The sequence below is a fragment of the Aedes albopictus genome, chromosome 2, assembly GCF_035046485.1.
Source record: "Aedes albopictus strain Foshan chromosome 2, AalbF5, whole genome shotgun sequence".
Taxonomy (NCBI): Eukaryota; Metazoa; Arthropoda; class Insecta; order Diptera; family Culicidae; genus Aedes; species Aedes albopictus.
The window spans coordinates 363316896-363328217 of record NC_085137.1 but is presented as its reverse complement, the minus strand read 5'-3'; the positions used below and the strand labels follow the sequence as shown (position 1 = coordinate 363328217).

General features: G+C 39.3%; 1 long non-coding RNA gene across 2 annotated transcripts; it reads left to right on the top strand.

The window, feature by feature from the left end:
• The first annotated feature begins 1103 nt into the window (after window positions 1–1103).
• Window positions 1104–9279, top strand: LOC109425626 (uncharacterized). Of its 2 annotated transcripts, none has more exons than XR_009997156.1 (3): window positions 1104–1257; window positions 1323–1694; window positions 8991–9279. It is a non-coding gene; the product is annotated as an uncharacterized LOC109425626 (long non-coding RNA). The 2 variants fall into 2 exon arrangements; XR_003892879.2 differs by having other exon boundaries at window positions 1323–1698.
• Window positions 9280–11322: the final 2043 nt, after the last annotated feature.

Genomic DNA, 11322 nt, shown 5'->3' with positions numbered 1-11322 from the left:
ATGCTGCCGTGAGTACCTGAGCGTTATCCATCACGGCCAAAGCTGCACTTGGAAGTTGGCGTGATGAATTTGCCGCACCTTCTTCGTTGTGGCGATGTTGGGGTAAGCATTTTATAGATGTGTGAGTGCTTTCGGACCATGTTTATGGTTTTTATTTTGTTGAAACAAATGAAATTTTTGACATTATATAAAATGATGGTAATCGGTTGTTTTTATCGATAAACTGTAAGGGAACGTTCAAAAATAACGTCCAACATTAGGGGGAGGGGGGAGGGGGTTAATCTTCCCTAAATGAAAACAATAAGATATAACTTTAGAATAAGTAAATTTTCAGTTTGAAAATCAACCATGCGTTTTATTGTTTTGAACAAGCGCCATTTTTCTGCGTGTAGCCGTCTGGCATGAAAAAAACAATTATGATTTTTTTCATAAATCAGGCCAAACATATCTAAAGGTCCAATCTGCAGAAGAGAAGCTCTCTTTGGTTTCCCTCTCTTTCGTTAATATCTCAGCTGTTTATTTGAATTATGATTGTCTCCTTGCATAGAACGATGGTCAAACCAATCGTCTTTTGATTTTTGTACTGCAAAAGTAGTTGAAAAGTGTACCATTACATTGCAATAATTGAAAAAGAAAGTGAACAAAGAGAGCCTCTCAAATGCAGATAGGACCTATTGAAATGTTTGGCCTGAAATCAAAATAGTCTATTTTACGAAACGACAACAGTAATCCTGTTCAACGACGCAGGTTGAACTTGCTCGAAGTTGCTGCATCTTGCTCTTTCCCATTTGTCATCAAACGGGTAAGAGCAGGATGCAGTAACTTCGAGCAAGTTCAACCTACGTCATTGAACAGGACTAGTGTTCACTCAGAAAAAAATCTAAACTAAATAGTATAAACACAGACGAATTTATACAGACGTAAGAGTGCGGTACAAACCACTTAAAATTTTCGGTACCATGTTTTCTTCTTCTTGTTGGGCAGAAAATTTCCGAGGGGGCTAGTTATTACCATATTGCGGTGGTTTTTTACGCATTGGTTTACCCCTTTCACAAGATTTTGACAGTTTTTCGCCACCTTCGCCGCCGCTTTCGCTGCTTTCGCCAATTTTGTTTTGTTTACATATTTTGATAGTGCGCCGTCAGAAAGTTCAATAATTGTACAATTATTTGTTTCGATGACGGAAAATTCGGGAAATTCAATCCGTTGCCGTGGTTCTGGTGGGAAGACCTTCGAAAGGACACGAGGAATCGGCCGGTAAGTTAATTATGATTTCAAGTTTGCATCATAATGTGACTAAACGGAAATGTTTTTTATTGCAGGGTTTATTCAGTCATTGTAGAATTCAACAAGCGCCAGAAGCGCTACTAAGCTAAGCTGGTGCCGGAAGCTAAGGTGACGTCCAGTCCTTGCAGGAAGACAAGGAAGATTGAGGCAATACGTTAGATATCTTGTGCAAAAAGCTATCAGCTCGACCTCGACAGAATCCGACATGCAGCAAAAGTATAACGCCTTAAGTAATCCCCCCGTGTGGCCCTTTGTAACACATCGATACTCGTTCGACCGTGTATGCGAAAGTGTGGGATATGGTGTCCCACAGCCAGCTGCAGGAGCTAAGCGGTCATGTAAGCGCTATTAATTGGTCTCGGAGATTCGTCGGCTTCCCGGTAGGAGGAACTGCTACAAAAGCAAATGTAGGTACGTATTTTCATGAACCATTCGAGGAACCATTACTAAAAAAGCATCTTTAATCTTCACGTACCCGAACCCCAACATCTCATTTTCAAAATGCTGGCATTTCGTCAATTTTAAGGTGAATATATAACGAAGCCACACCTCGATTTTTCGAGAGCACAAATCTGAAGAACCGAATGTCGGTTTGGGCTGAAAAGTTGATCGATCGGTTATCCGCTGGTGGTGACCAATCGATCAACTTTTCAGCGCAAACCGACATTCGGTTCTTCAGATTTGTGCTCTTGAAAACTCAAGGTGTGGCTTCGTCATATATTCACCTTAATCCATTTTTTTTTTTTTGAAGTCGCCCTTAATCGATCATAAACTGGTGCAAGTTTATTACACCCAAGTGGCCATGCAATATCCGGAACCATTTCGGAGATATTCCGGATTGTGCTGGGGTCAGGGAGGGTGCCGAAATAGCTAAAAATGATTATTTCGTGTGTTATTGTGTTTGTACCATCGATTTTCAGCTGAATTTTCATTGCGAACAATAAAACACAACTGCGATAATCAGATTTGAATAAGTTGACCCATCCGGATAACCGTGACAGGTTCCGCGAGGGCCTCATTGGGGACACTTCTGGTTTTCATCCAAAACATGTCGTGCGACTGATCAAACTTCACGATTTCAAATGACTGAGTCAGAAACGATGGACTGAAGTCTGTATCAACTAATATGGCCACCCCGGAACATCTAGCATAGGTTCCACGGGGTTGACATCGGGGACATTCCTGGTTTGCAACCATAACATGCCGTGCGACGTATCAAACTTCATGATTTCAAGAGAATGGGGCAGAAAAAGTTGACTGAAGTATGTAGCAACTGATATGGCTGCTCCGGAACACCTGAAATAGGTTCAGCGGGAGCCTCTCAAACACAATAACACACGAAATAATCACTTTTAGCCATTTGACAAAACAGAGCCCTTGCCCACCCCCTGACCCCAGTACAATCCGGAATATCTCCGGAATAGTTCCGGATATTACATGACCACTTGAGTGTAATAAACTAGCACCAATTTATGATCGATTAAGGGCGACTTCAAAAAAATCGGATGAAAATTGACGATGTTGGGGGGGCGGGTATGTGAAGGTTAACCCTTTATAAGGCAGTGGCAACTATATTGCCACTTCTGTTTGTATTTTTTTCTGTTTTACCTAGGCAATTTATTTCGAACTTTTTTTTAGATTACACAAAATTGGGATTATTAACAACGCCTAGTATTTTTTTAATACTGAACAAAGCTTTAACAACAATTTAGGAGCCATTTGTTGTCTCAAAAATGGCTAAATTTGACCGCGTGCAAGAAATTGTTCAAATTCATTGTAAAATTATAGATTTGGTAAATATTTTAAGAAATAATCAAATTCTGGTTTGACATGAGCTGAACTACACAGTTTATATTATGGATTAAGCCCCAATCAACTCTAAAATCTCTTTGCCGGCTTTTTGTCGAAGTCAAAAGAAAAGTACCCTAAACGGGCAGTGGCAAGAATATTGTCACCAGCGCTGATGGCCTAAACGGGCAGTGGCAAGTATATTGTAACCTCAAAAGCTCGTTTTTGGGGTGAACGGGTTCTGGCAGCTATATTGCCACCTAGACTTTTGAGAGCTTCTTTCAAACAAAAATTGTTTTGTACATGTAATCATGTATATCAACATTTCCATAATAGTATGCGTTGACAACTCTTCTAGTTTTTTTGGACTTATAAATGGTTAATAGACTTAGGGGCCGATTTCTTCACCCTGGCTTAAGCGTTAAACCAGGTTTAACTGTATGGGTAAGCCTGGCTTACCGGTTAAGCCGAGGTGAAGAAACCGGCCCTTACACAGATTGTTTTCTGCAGTTTATTGAAGCATTGGTTGGAGGGATTAGCCGTGGTGTGGCCTGTAAAAAAATACACCCACAGAACGACGGCAGGGTACTCGGGTGCCCACCAAGTTGAAATGATTGAATCTCCGCCAATTTTGTATCGATTTTAAAAGTTTTGAGCTTATCTCACAAACTTTTTAGGCCTGTCCAACGAAGTAGGATGAACTTGCTCGAAGGTGCTGCATTCTGCTCTCATCCGTTCGTTGACAAATGCAGCAACTTCGAACAAGTTCAACCTGCGTCGTTGAACAGGACTATTCCCAACTAACAATCGCCAGCCGTAAACAAGCATGCATGCTGAATTGTTGCTTTATAATGGTAATTATAGCTGAACTAAAATTATGCTGTACACATTACTGTACAAATGCTATTTCAATTGAAAAAGTAGCCAATGTTCAACTTTTCGTATTGGTATGAACAATAATAATTTAAAACACTTTTCAAGCGTTTAATAAGATTTTTATTTGACTCGCAGTAATTCCTTTACAACATAGTTTAACAAGACTTTTTTCTGCTTCTTGTTAAGTTCATATAAAAATTGGGACATGTATCTGTATAATTTGTTTTTCACAAGTCAAATAAGCGCTTTCGTTTTATCATACTTCGACTCAGAGTACATGATGAAAAACACGTGTTTTTTTACTGAACAACAGCTGAATTAATTTGTTGTTAAGTCGTTAACCATGATGTTGTGCTAATTCACCACTGCTGAATAGGAGTCAAAGTCTGATCATTATTAAACCACGGGAAGTTTATGTTTTGATTTGAGCGCTGCAATTTATCATCTCTAGGATGGCGCAGATAGGAAGGCATGCGGCTGGCAATCGATGGGTTCCGAGTTCGAATCTGGATTTAGGTAAATTTATGTGTAGTTATTATTTCACAATATGTATTCACAGCTTTAAGTTCCAATCATAAATTCTCGTGGAAATTGAAAAATTTTACATTTTTTTTTAGTTTTTAATCATTTTTGCTAAAGCTGAATAGCAGCTTTTCTATATAGTTGTAAAACGGTTTAACAACAACCAGTTCAGTTGGTACACAACACTATGCTTTATAGTTTCTCCAAATTTGTGTGAACAAAACCCGAACAAAGGTTGTGCCTGAAAATTATCCAAATGTTATTCAGCATCATGCTGAATCAATTCGTCGTAAAGGTGCTTGTAAAATGAGTGATTGTTAGTTGGGTTATATATCGAGATAATATTCGGTTAGACCGGTCCGATCAGAGCGGGTGCCGGATTTCCAAGAAAATGTTTTTAAGCAACATGTACGGTTATTAGGTCAGCAGCAATATGGGTAAAAATCATCTCAAAATTGCTTCAATAAAAGGATTCAGAATAAAAGGGGTTGAGAAGTGTTGACTTCGAAATTTTCATTTCGGAACAAGCTTCCTGTGGTGCCATGGCTGGCCTTAAACCTTGCTGGCCCAACCGAACATTATCTCTAAAATTTTTAAAATCGATAAAAGAAATCGTATGCATTTTCTAACGTATTTATTTGGTTCATTCGAATCCGCAGCCCATTTGAATTAGCTGGCGTAAACGAAAATGCAAACGATTTACGTTCAAAAGTGGATGTGATCGTAAGTAATACTGAATGTGATAAGATATTTAATTTCGTGGGTAACCGGGTACCCTGTCGGCGTTCCACGTAATAAAAAATCGGAGCCCTACCCCTAATGTGGGAGATCCCTCATCAAGCCTTTCAATCCGTCTTAATACTTCATGCATTATGGTGGCCTGACCAGGTGTTGCTTTAATTTTTGTCAGCTGTATTGTAAAGCACTAGCCGTATTCCTGTGTAGCTAGAGACACTCAAAATGTCTTCGACGACCGGTTATTGCTGGCAGATACAGTGAAAAACTTGTCTTAAAATGCATATCATTCGTCTTTGGCAAACTGACCCCACTGAACAAATTTAAATTTGTTATAGAGTCTTTAGTCTCCGATCAGTCGTTTCATATTTGATGAATTGTATAAAAATTGTGTACAAATTCAAAAGAGAAGCGATATGATGCATAAGATGAATTGAATACCAGACCAACTCTTTGCTATCCTCGTGTAGCTGTCGGCTTAGAATAGCACTACGGACCACCTGTTCCGGGGGTAAAAGTCCACCAAACAGGTAACCCCAATCCAAGGTGTGAGGCGACCCGAATGGTTGAGGGGGTTTAAAATAATATTGAATTATGCTCGATCTTTGACGGAGCCCGTAGCGTGGGTAGATCAACTTTCTGGATTGCGTTGCGTTGAAAGATCTACCAAACCAAAATCTAGTGTCGTCCTATTTTTCAATTGTGGAATATGTGTTCTGGTAATTCAAGGAATTATACAGGCTTATTCTGCGCGGCGTGTGAGGTGAGACGGACGGTTTCGTTTCACGTGACGTGAGACGACTAATGTAAATCAAATGGGGCGAGTCGACTTTTGTCACCTCATTCGACTCGTCTCACCTCACACGCCGCGCAGAATAAGCCTGATAGTATTTAGTCCCTACTACTGGTGTTTTGATGACTTCTAGTTTTTGAATAAAACTAAGTTTGCCAACTTTACTTTGCATATAGTTAAAAACCTCACCATCTGAGGCCAAACTCAATGCAAAGAAAATCAAATTGGGTTAGGGATCCATGTATGTACTAACTCTTCGAAGACTGGAAAGTGCTAGTACGCAAGGAACATGCTAGAATCCTTATTACTGAACACATGTTTCATTATTGGAATGGTATTGCTGCTAATGTTAAAACCCGGGTTTTAAACTTCTTACTGGGGAGAATTTAGCGGTAATCAAGGGTGATGCTAGGTTTCCGATGCATGGCCAATTATCAGTGCTCTTGTTTTGTTTTCTATAAAAAAGAAATTTCTGAGATAACAAAACAAAAACTGTATCAAAATCGATACTTTATTGCTCTTCAATGGCAATTGAGTAATGCGACATGCACTACACTAAGGATACGGGTAATGTCACAATAGATCTAAAAACTGGTCGCTGTGACACACCCGAACAGGAAAAAAAAACTCTTTGCTAGGTGGTGCGAAACAGATGAGTGGCAGACTATATAATCGTCAATGTTGTAGGGTATAGTATGTGACCTCAATTTTATGGGGGCAAGATGGGTCAGCTAACAGGAAACTCGATTTTCCTCCAACAAAAAATACTTTATCTTCCATTTTTTTCTCTATTTATCTAAGCTTTACATAGGTATGTACAAATTTTACGAAACAAATTGGTAGTTTATTCTAAGAACTTATGTTTTTTGCATCGCTCATCGCTTCGATAAAGTAGGTCACTGTGGGGTATGAATAATGATTAGTGACATTCGCCTTGCGTGTCCGTCCTCTAGTAAGGATCAGTGACAGCAAGAGACAGTCAGTGTGTTGCTGTCTCATTGAGGAGTGGAGCAAGTCGCCTGTATTGCGAGGTCCCGTATCATGCCAAGTGATTCTGCTGTAGTATGCTAAGATGGCTGGGTAACAGATTGTTCCAGTTACAAAATAGTCTTTTAATGAAAAATAAAACTTTTACAAAAAATATGCAAACATTCCGAAAACTAAAGGTGCCCCGCCTACACATTAGGGTTCGTTCAAATATTACGTAACGCTAAGGGGGGAGGGAGGGGGTCTAGCACTGCGTTACGCTTCATACAAAAATTCAAAATTTCCCATACAAAAGTTGTTACGTGGGGGAGGGAGGGGGTTTAAAATTGTAAAATTTTGCGTTACGTAATATTTGAATGAACCTTTACGCGTAGTTATATGGAACTTTCAGCATAAGCAGTGAAACGAAAAAACATTTTATTTTTTTTCTGTGCAAGGAACGTAGAGAAATTTTAAAAAATCTATATGCCACTTTTTTGCAGACCCTTATTATTTATCTGGGAAAAATATAGGCAATTTCCACAAAATTGGTCGAAATTTTTACAGAAAATAGCTAAAAAAATATTTTTTTTGAGAATTTTTCCAGACTTCCTTTAATTAGTTTTTCCGAGAAAATTTGCTTATGATTTCACAAAAAAATGTGTACGATGCTTCATTCTTTAGTTATGGCTTTTCAAAGTAGGTGGTATCTGTCGAAAATGTTTGTTTTCCACTGGAGCTATCTGGAAAATTAGGCGAGGTGATTTTTTTTTTCAATTTATTTTTTGTTCATATATGTGAATTCCACCCGTGAACAAAAATTTCATTAAATTCTGAAAACCTTCGTACCAATTTGTACGATAATAAAAAAAAATCTTCAACAGTTAGAAATTTGTTACTTATTATGTCAGAAATTTATAAATAAAAACCCCCATGCTTATCCGCTAATTATTTTTTAAACCCGTTCCGTTCCGTAAATCCCTATGAAATCGTTACAGGTTTTAACTGATTTGGGACCTTTGCAAGTTCAGTAGCTTGGACTTTCTTTGCCATACTATTCGTTTTTTTTAACAAACAATTTCAATTTCATTACAATAATAAAATGCAATAATCAATAATATTTCCTGTATTCTAAGTGCACATATGTACATAATAGATATTTGATTTTATACGTGATAACATGTTGGCTTTTGACTGTTTTATATCCGATCATTTTTAAATTTTTTGACTAACTGAACAGATATTTTTACGTTTTTATGTTTGTATTTATATGAAAAGCGAGAGAGTATGATATGTTTTCTACAGATAGGATTCATAGGACAATTTGGCGATGTTGCGGTGTATTGCCAGGATCTGGGAGCAAAACGTGTTTGATGTAAAGTTTCATCAGTTTTGAAGTTAGTGCATTATCAGTTTTGAGTTGAGGTTGATGAGTCAATGAGTCAACAATAAATGGCGCATAAGCATATTGACTAGCAATTCCCAAGAGAATGAAAATAACATTTTGACATAACACTTTAATAAAGTAAAGACTACAATAATTCGTTTGACAAGATAAATTGCAAAGCACTAAAGCAACCTACGTTTGGAAACTACGGCAAATAACTGACAAATTCTGATTGCTCCTCCGTGATTGATCTGCGCTGGTACCAATTGCACTGATATCCAAATGAATAAGGGCTGGGACACTCCACTTATTCTCAAAGTGCAATTTAGTCCTGGCTTTCACTTTTTTTTTGTAGAAGACGGTCCTTAACCCCTTACTACCTGGACCTTCTGTCCGAGTGTCTGTTGAACAGATTATCCGCCCATGGTCCAAAGAAAACAAAAAAGCCTAGTTTAGAGACACCAGCGCTATTCAGCAAGCGGCTAGTAACCTTCCAAAATGAAAAAAAATCGCTATTTATTATTATTTATGTTCAACTAAAGAACAGTTAGAAATTTGGTACTTATCGTACCACAAAGTTTTCACTTATAAAAGTCGTCATGTTTATCCGTTAATAAATTTTTAAACCCGTTCTAGGTACTTCCGTCAACCATCGTTTGCCAGCAACCCTATCTGGAGGATCCTTGCCGATTTGATGTCAATGCCTTGTGATGATAAATTCATATATCTAAATAAAAATACTTAGGTGGGTGGGGCGTTTCTGTGGTCTCTAGAATCCATCCGAAAATTCTCCAGGATTCTGCACGAGACAACCAATACATCCAAGTTCTTTGCTGGCATTGTTCCAAAGAGAGGTCCAAGACGATTTAAGGTTCACCACGTCTTTCTAAATTGCATGGTGATGCAAAACTACAAGTTGATGTTATTATTGTTTTAATCGCCGCGATTTGATGTGCTGGTAGTTCATCGATTGGTTTCGCCGAAAACCAATCGATGAACTACCAGCACACAAAAACTACAAGTTCTTCACTGGAGTAGTTCCAGATAGAGGTCCAAGACGATTTCTTTTAACTAGGTTCACCACGTTCTCTCTAATTGCATGGTGATGCAAAACTACAACTCCTTGCTGGAATCGTTTCAGAGAGAGGTCCAAGACGATTTGTTTCAACAAGGTTCACCCCGTCCTCCCTAATTGCATGGTGATGCAAAACTACAAGTTCTTTGCTGGAGTAGTTCCAGATAGAGGTCCAAGACGATTTCTTTTAACTAGGTTCACCACGTTCTCTCTAATTGCATGGTGATGCAAAACTACAACTCCTTACTGGAATCGTTTCAGAGAAAGGTCCAAGACGATTTGTTTCAACAAGGTTCACCCCGTCCTCCCTAATTGCATGGTGATGCAAAACTACAAGTTCTTTGTCAATTTCTTGATTTTGCTTTGGCTGACCAAGCCATGTGGGAAATTACACTGTTGAAAATGCTTTGACATCCATGTGCACAACAGAACATGTGCTCGATGAACAAATTGAGATTTGAAATTATGAAAAGAAATCCACGTACTCCGGTGAGACTCGAACTCACGACTCCCAATTCGCTAGACGGGCGCTTCTATTCCTTCAAGCTACGGAGTCACTCGACTATCTCCGTCGCCAGCAGGCCTAGAACTGAACTCGATTCCACAATCGCACATGGTTATCTTCTTTTCACAATCCAAACCCCCTTCGGATGGGATTAGATGAACATCTAACACATTGTCTGTTGTGCACATGTATGTCAAAGCGGGAGAGGAAGTTATTTTTAATTGTCGAGAGCTTCGGGCACTGCCTTCCAATCACTTATTGGTATGGCAATTAGTGTGCAGTCGGACTCTCGACGGCCGAGGACCGACCCGTCGAGAGTCCGACTGCACACTAATTGCCATACCAATAAGTGATTGGAAGGCAGTGCCCGAAGCTCTCGACAATTAAAAATAACTTCCTCTCCCGCTTTGACATACATGTGCACAACAGACAATGTGTTAGATGTTCATCTAATCCCATCCGAAGGGGGTTTGGATTGTGAAAAGAAGATAACCATGTGCGATTGTGGAATCGAGTTCAGTTCTAGGCCTGCTGGCGACGGAGATAGTCGAGTGACTCCGTAGCTTGAAGGAATAGAAGCGCCCGTCTAGCGAATTGGGAGTCGTGAGTTCGAGTCTCACCGGAGTACGTGGATTTCTTTTCATAATTTCAAATCTCAATTTGTTCATCGAGCACATGTTCTGTTGTGCACATGGATGTCAAAGCATTTTCAACAGTACAAGTTCTTTGCTGGAGTAGTTCCAGATAGAGGTCCAAGACGGTTTCTTTTAACTAGGTTCACCACGTCCTCCCTAATTGCATGGTAATGGAAAACTACAAGTTCTTTCCTCCCAAATTGCATGGTGATGCAAAACTACAAGTTCTTTGCTGGAGTAGTTCCAGATAGAGGTCCAAGACGATTTCTTTTAACTAGGTTCACCACGTCCTCCCTAATTGCATGGTGATGGAAAACTACAAGTTCTTTGCCTGAGTTGTTCCAAAGAGAGGTCCAAAACGATTTGTTTTCATAAGGTTCACCACGTCCTCCCAAATTGCATGGTGATGCAAAACTACAAGTTCTTTGCTGGAGTAGTTCCAGATAGAGGTCCAAGACGATTTCTTTTAACTAGGTTCACCACGTCCTCCCTAATTGCATGGTGATGGAAAACTACAAGTTCTTTGCCTGAGTTGTTCCAAAGAGAGGTCCAAAACGATTTGTTTTCATAAGGTTCACCACGTCCTCCCAAATTGCATGGTGATGCAAAACTACAAGTTCTTTGCTGGAGTAGTTCCAGATAGAGGTCCAAGACGATTTCTTTTAACTAGGTTCACCACGTCCTCCCCAATTGCATGGTGATGCAAAACTACAACTCCTTACTGGAATTATTTCAGAGAGAGGTCCAAGATGA